Genomic DNA, 6,955 nt, shown 5'->3' with positions numbered 1-6,955 from the left:
GTCTTATGATAAAACTAATTATGCTTACCATGTTAACATGTTTTACCTTGAGGAAGAGTATTATCCCATCACAATGATGGTAGACATGTTTGCGTGTACACCGTCAGCAATAAACAATACTATTTATGTAGTGATTTAAGCACTTCGGGATAAACAAGGCACGTGGACATGCAGGAACATGAAAAAGGATTTTAGACAGGTGGTTCTTTTTTCCCCTACGTAAAAAAACTGTTTCCTTATTTCAAAGGCTACATGAAAAGGAGTACCTCGCATAGTTACTTGCTGGAGACCTCATTTTGACTTCTGAAGCGAATGTTACGGGATGTGTATGAAAGAACATCGTCATTGTCTAACGGCTCACGAGGTATTTCTGTAATGTTTTTTTTCAGAGACCTTTTTTTTACAAATAGGAAGGGTCATATAGGACGTTTTTTCTTCGATTCGTATTACTTCGTCAACAAACGTGGGCTTATTATAACAGTACTATGATTATGAAAGACACTGCTCTTGTTGCTATATATGAATGAGGTGTATATGTGATAACACTTGCTTTTTGTGACCATTGTCAGTATGCGTTTGTGAACACTGATAGTTCAATCACAATTAATTAAGCATTTTGTTTTCATTTTTCCTGCTGTACACCAACCGTTGTGCATGTTATCCCATATACCCATCAATGTTTACAGAGTCAATAGGAGGGAGCAAATGTCCTGAAAAAAATCAACCCCTCTCACAAAAAGAAACAAAAAGGTGTGAGGCGACAAAAAACACGCACCTGACAGCAGTGTGTGCTGAGTTAGGAATGTCCAGAGTTAAGCTGGGTATGTTTGCAAAAAGCTCATTTTGGCTTATTCAGCATGGGAATTTGGTGATGCTGGCCATTTGACAATGGATGGTGTTCCATTAGATAAATGTCGTTGCATTTAGCCCCTATACGGAAGCTTGATACAAGGGGCGTAAACACAAGTACACGGCCTTCTAGCTATTCCCCTTTCTTCTCATATTACGAAAGACAATGTCATTCCCACTGATCGTCTAAACCCCTAACACTTCCATTCTGCTTTTGCCGTTTACATAAGACTTACATTTTCTTTATCCTGGCTTGAAATCATTAAAAACATTCTTTAGACTTTCGAGCGCAATGCGTCATGTCAACAGAGCTAGGTTTTTCGAAAGGCCCAGGCGTGTTTCGATCTCTATTTGCCGATTTACGGGCCTCGCTATCACACGGACCACGTAAACGCCACGAACGGTTGAGGTTGACGTGACGAAGTTCAAATAGTCTATCTTGCTTCAAACAATGTCAATCGGGATCCCAAGTGGCGTGCCGTGCTGACAAATACAGCGATCTGTCTCTTATACCACTACGGACGTAGGGTTGGGCCAAGGTTATAGCTTCGCTCCGTCTCTCTTTACGGAATTTAGTGGCAAATCTTATTTTTCGGATGTTATAGGATGGGTCATGTCTAAACACACATGATCAGAATCTGAAGAGAGATTTTGCTTTGTGACAATTGATAGTGACGTTAATTTGTGTTTGCATAGCACCATTTCTATTCAGTGATCTCAAGGTAAGTGCATGCTCATCAATATTTATATTCCTATTGTAAGAGCTCAAACAATAGTTGACGGTACAGACCATGTGTAAATACACCGTATGTGACAAGGATGAATATAGATGTAAACTTTAGGCGGAGTTCTGCAAAATCGTGAAGGCTTCCCAAGTTCACTTCTCGAGTTTCGGACTCGGTAAGTAACTTTCACACATTCAAATCGTTAACTTCCTGCCACACGATGATGTGTAAATGATGATTTATGATTATTATATTACTGTATGCTGTCCATTTGGGATGTTAATTTGAAATGTTTGTTCACATGTCACATCGGTGTCATTGAGTTACCGGTTTACATTCACCATAGTTAGCCATGAATTTGAAGTTCACATTTATTAAGTATGCAGCCCTTGTGTTTATCAGTGATGCGCGACCCAGCTTCATTTATGTTTCTATATTGGTATGCAAATTCAAAATCGAAAGTTGAAAAGTTCAGGAAGGTTCAGCTAGATATTGTTACGTAATGTTTGTGCTTTATGACGGACGGTAGTTTTGTCAAAATTCAAGATTCACAGTGTCACGTATAGTATTAATGTTATCCACTGGTATCTCGTGTCATATTACTATTTCACGTTATCTTAGAAACATATTTTATCAATCAACTCATCAACTAAATGTATAAATTTCCTTACCATCAAAGAAGCCCACAGGCTGAGCTATTTCTTAAATGTATGTTTGACAATCAACTTAGTTAACTGTTATGTCACAGTGATCTTTCTAGTAGCGCATAATAATGATATGTTCACGACCAAACTAACTAACTCTATTCTCTCTTCCGGATAAATCTCAACAACAAACACTGAAAGCATTTTTATAATATCAGCCGAAACTAAGACATTACATTTAGGGTCTTAATGATATTCGTACCACCGAACAAGCCCACTAACTGTATTTCTCTACCTATCAACCAGTCTACCAACAAACATACGAACCAGAATAAATGTTAGACATCTACATACAGCAGAACAAAAACAAATGTTTTGTACACTGACATGTCGTATCTAAATTCTTTAAAATGATCAGTTCGCATTCCAAAATGAATTACATGTCTAAGACAAAATGTAACCTGAATATCATTTACCGCTTAAAGACATAGGTCAGGGCTTTCGTGGAGCTCTTCATGCTTGTCACGATGGTGTGATTTAGACGTTGCTGGCTTGTAGGTCGATCGATTAGATCGGTACGAGGCTTTTACAAGCACATCTGTGTTCGTGTAACTCGTTAAGACAAAAAGGTCACTAACTGGTCACTGTTAAAATACTCAACAGCGTCAGGGCGACAGTGGTTAGTGTTTCAAACTGGCACCCATTAGCTCACCTATTCCAGTGTAGTTTATCGAATGTAGGTGATTGTGGTAGTCAGAACTAGTTGTCGTAAAAACGTTAGGATGTCGTAAATATGCCATGTTAAATGTTGAATAGAGCTTATGTTGAATACATATCATTTGGTGACTGTGAGCCTCATGTAAGTACTTGTTCATATTTTACAGAAGAATTCAATTTTTAATGTCTTTTTGTGAACAGAGAGTCTGATATTACAGAATATCGTATTAGTTGTTTGGGTCGACTGAAAATATACAAGGTACGCTCTGCACTGACAAGGTCTCGTTATCTCCGTAACTAACGAGACGTACCACAGTAGACCGCATCGGATTATATCATATGACTTCGTTTGTGTGTTCAGTTGCAAACTAGCTATTCAAAATAATACAGTTCCAGTATCTTTGTATATTTTCTGATATAACCCTTAATAAAGAATAAAGAACCCAAAGAATGAATCTGCCACACGTCGTAATAAATATGTTACATGCCACATACTTGAGCGTTTTGTGGAAAGAGATGCCAAAGGTTGAACACATTCTGCAATGCAGTCATCTCGGCGTCCCGTGTGTGTGTCAGCCTGGCGTCTCATTTGAAACTCCCCTGTATCTCGTAAGTCAAGCATTTAGAAAAACAAGTATCAAATGTCATTGCCCTGCAATTTCATTCAGTAGGGATTCAGATAACACACCCAAATGTCTCACCCATACGCAACTGAGGTTGTGGTCTTCTTGACAAACCGAAATGTAAATATACAACCCAAAGACACACATGCCGAGCGAGTCTTTATAGCCAATGCAGACCCCTTGGGGATAGAGAAAAGTGATCTGCATTTAACCTACAGTACATAATAGCCTGAAGTCAGATTTACATATTTGGTTTTTTTTAAGAATGCACGTTTATAACCATAGTGCATGGGAAAATTCCGGGGTTGATCACACGATTAGGCTGTATCCAACCTGTGGTTTGGTAGATTTTTTATCAAATGTGTTAAAACGTAAGCAAACGAAAAATAGATGCTAGCAATTTTGCTTTTCTTCAGACGACACTGACACGTTTTTATTTTCTCGCCAGGAGATATTTTGGAAAAGACTGTTGCCGTTTTGTCAAGCAATGGAGGCTAGTAGAAGACGAGCCGCACATTTAAACAGTTAGAAGGCAGGTGTTATGTCTACGTGCAATACGAGACACAGAGCGTGTGACCACAGGCTGAACCGATGTTTGTTTTATGACAAATAGTAAGATGGTCATTTCCAGATACAAGTTTCAACGTTATATTTGTGTCTCAGAAGCATCATGTCCTACAGTATTTACACAACAGTCTGTTTAGAGATACGGCGCAAAAATATCGTACATAATATATATATAAACTAAGGAGCCAAAGAAAGTATACCTCTCCATTGATTTTATCATGTTTGATTTTCAATTGAAAATATCTGAAGTGAACCGTACTGGGGCTTTGTCAGCACTCAAAGAATACTTCTACATGGTTTTATTTCCTTCAAAATATGCTTTGATTTAAACATTAACAAATTAAACAATATATTCGTATTACCCACAACTATTGGCGGGCATCTTATCTTTGAAAATCAATACATTTGCTTTCTTCGGCACAAACATTCACAGATTTCTTTTTACAAACTGTTGCAGAAATGAGTGATGGTTTAATAAACATAATCAAATTTCGCAACAGTTCTTTCAATTCTCAATTACATAAACAAACAAACTCGTGTTTCTTTTCTTCGCCCTTCACTTTATATACATTTTATGTGGCCTTTGTTTCCTTTATTTAAGAAAATATTACGAAATACTATTTTTGAGTGTATATATTATTCCCTTGTAGAATTCATTTATCTTGCACTTCATAAATGTTTAGGGTTATTTATTATTTATTATTTAGGGAATTTAGCCGATATTCTGCTTGCAAAGGAGATATCACCGAAACAAATAATATTCTCTCTTAAATGCCAACAGTTTACATTTGGGGCAAAAAGAATAGTACGCTAAATCGTGATAATACCTCGTGGTATCTGTGGCAACATCAATCAGTTTGATACATAGATAAGAAACACTGAACAAGGATTCGAGATTGAATCTCGAATTGAATATTATGTTCATGTTTTGAGAAAACTATTACATAAGTTATAGTTAAAATCCTAATAAAGGAACATCCTATGACAATGCGAGTATGTACATTCTGGATACCCATTTTACTCTTTAGCGGGATTAAACTAGGATATGTATTAATCCATCCTCGGTAACTTTCACAAGTATCTTAATTCGTTATCACACATTAATGGCTCCTAAAGCACATGCGTTTAAAATCGTAGACAAAACCTTTTCAATCCTTTATCTATGGTGGAATATTAGTTGTGATATTGCTATGGCTGGGCGCGCTCTCCGGTTTAGCTCACGCAGATGGTGAAATCGCTGTACATAAACAACGATTCGAGAAGTCGACATGTCGCCCACATTGTGTTCGGAAAGTGGTTGGAGATGAATGTACCAAATTCTTCAGTGTTTATTCAACAGTAATGCCGATTTGTATTTAACATTTTAAATGGTGCATTTTAAAAGATTCCTTGTTTTTTATCCATATTCCATTCTTGTCCTCGTTCTTTATCCGACAATGCAGATAATCTATAACAAAGGATTGTGTTTTTTTAAATTATGAGTATTACACAAGGACATACAAGACGACTTTCCCAGTTAATTCTATAATTATTATATATTTTAATTGTCATAAATGTGGACACCTAATTTCCTATAAGACGACATATGAAGGGGATATACATGTATATTCATTCTGTTAAGACTCTAATCTGATGACAAGTATGTTCCCGAGGGCTGCTACTGTTCTAGTATTTAGGTATCTGTTTTGAAATCAAATGAAGCAATATCGACAGCAATATTTTACTTTTTCATGTTTTTTGTTAAACATTTGTGCATTAAACGTAGTAAATACATAAACCCATTCAATACGATCTGGCTTCTTTGGACACAGTGAAAAGTGTATTTATGTGTTACATTGCCGTTTCGTTAAAACATGCGCAGATAACATATTCATCAATTCTATAATTTGTTCTGGCTGAAATATTTTCTTTTAAAATAAACAATGCTAAATTATCCTTAAAAAGATATATTGTCGGTCCCTTAATTCATTATGCTTGTTTTGTTTCTGTGACCATGGAAACTTGCTTCACGTTTATGCAGACACGTCATTCATGTTAAACATGTTCATGTAGGGACACCCTCAGCTGCTTTTAAATGATGGGAATATTTCCCAAATTAATTGTATCTTATGCCACATGGAAATGTAGAAATTCTGATACAATAGCCACAATGTGTGACCGAATAAATATTTTACTTGAGACAAGTGTTCATCTTACATCACTTGGGTCAAGGTCAGGGGGAGCCTGACGTCATGAATTCAAACGGACACCTTCACGCGAACACACGTAACAGTTGCAGAAAAAGAACAACAATAAGTTTAAAATGACAAAACGGTGGTATTATTCAACAGGTAATGCAGCTCATCGCCTCTGCAAATTCAATAGGAACAAACTGTGAACCGGCTAAAACATACGCGCCCCGTGGGTCGTGACGTCACTTGAAGGAAAGTTCGTTCTACATGATACATATTTGTTAGATGTCCCTGGTTTATTTTCCCTTACGTGATCACGCCCTCTGTTCGTCTGTGTAAATAGAATTCACCCTCTCGCTCTGCCAAAATGTTTTTTGGTGTATCAACGTCCGTAAATAGGACTAATGAGTTTGACTTTGAATGTTGAAGTGACATTTGAATTAGCGAGTAATACATGAGACGCGCGTTGGTTACACGAACCTGAGGCATCGAGATGGCGAGAAAGGTAACCTATAAACAGATTCATTATTAGGGTGCATGCTAATGACTTATGCCAACTGGTTTTCCTCTTGACAAACAGCTAAATCGCAGGATATTACTTCATTAGTGAGCGTGTGGCTTTGATTCAGGTTTCAGTGATCAAGTACAACCAAACACCG

At 37.0% G+C, this 6,955-nt stretch overlaps 1 protein-coding gene across 1 annotated transcript in view; it reads left to right on the top strand.

Annotated features, from left to right (window-relative positions):
- Window positions 1-1,667: 1,667 nt before the first annotated feature.
- Window positions 1,668-6,955, top strand: part of LOC139473508 (chitinase-3-like protein 2) — a 29,031-nt gene continuing 23,743 nt past the window's right edge. The window contains exon 1 of the mRNA XM_071256128.1: window positions 1,668-1,749. The gene's annotated coding sequence lies outside the window, so the exon portion shown is untranslated. The remainder of the gene's footprint in view (window positions 1,750-6,955) is intronic.

The sequence above is a fragment of the Haliotis cracherodii genome, unplaced genomic scaffold (genome assembly GCF_022045235.1).
Source record: "Haliotis cracherodii isolate W230 unplaced genomic scaffold, xgHalCrac1.p SCAF_29, whole genome shotgun sequence".
Classification (NCBI taxonomy): Eukaryota; Metazoa; Mollusca; class Gastropoda; order Lepetellida; family Haliotidae; genus Haliotis; species Haliotis cracherodii.
Note: the sequence above shows the minus strand (reverse complement) of the source record. Positions and strands in the feature narration are given on the sequence as shown.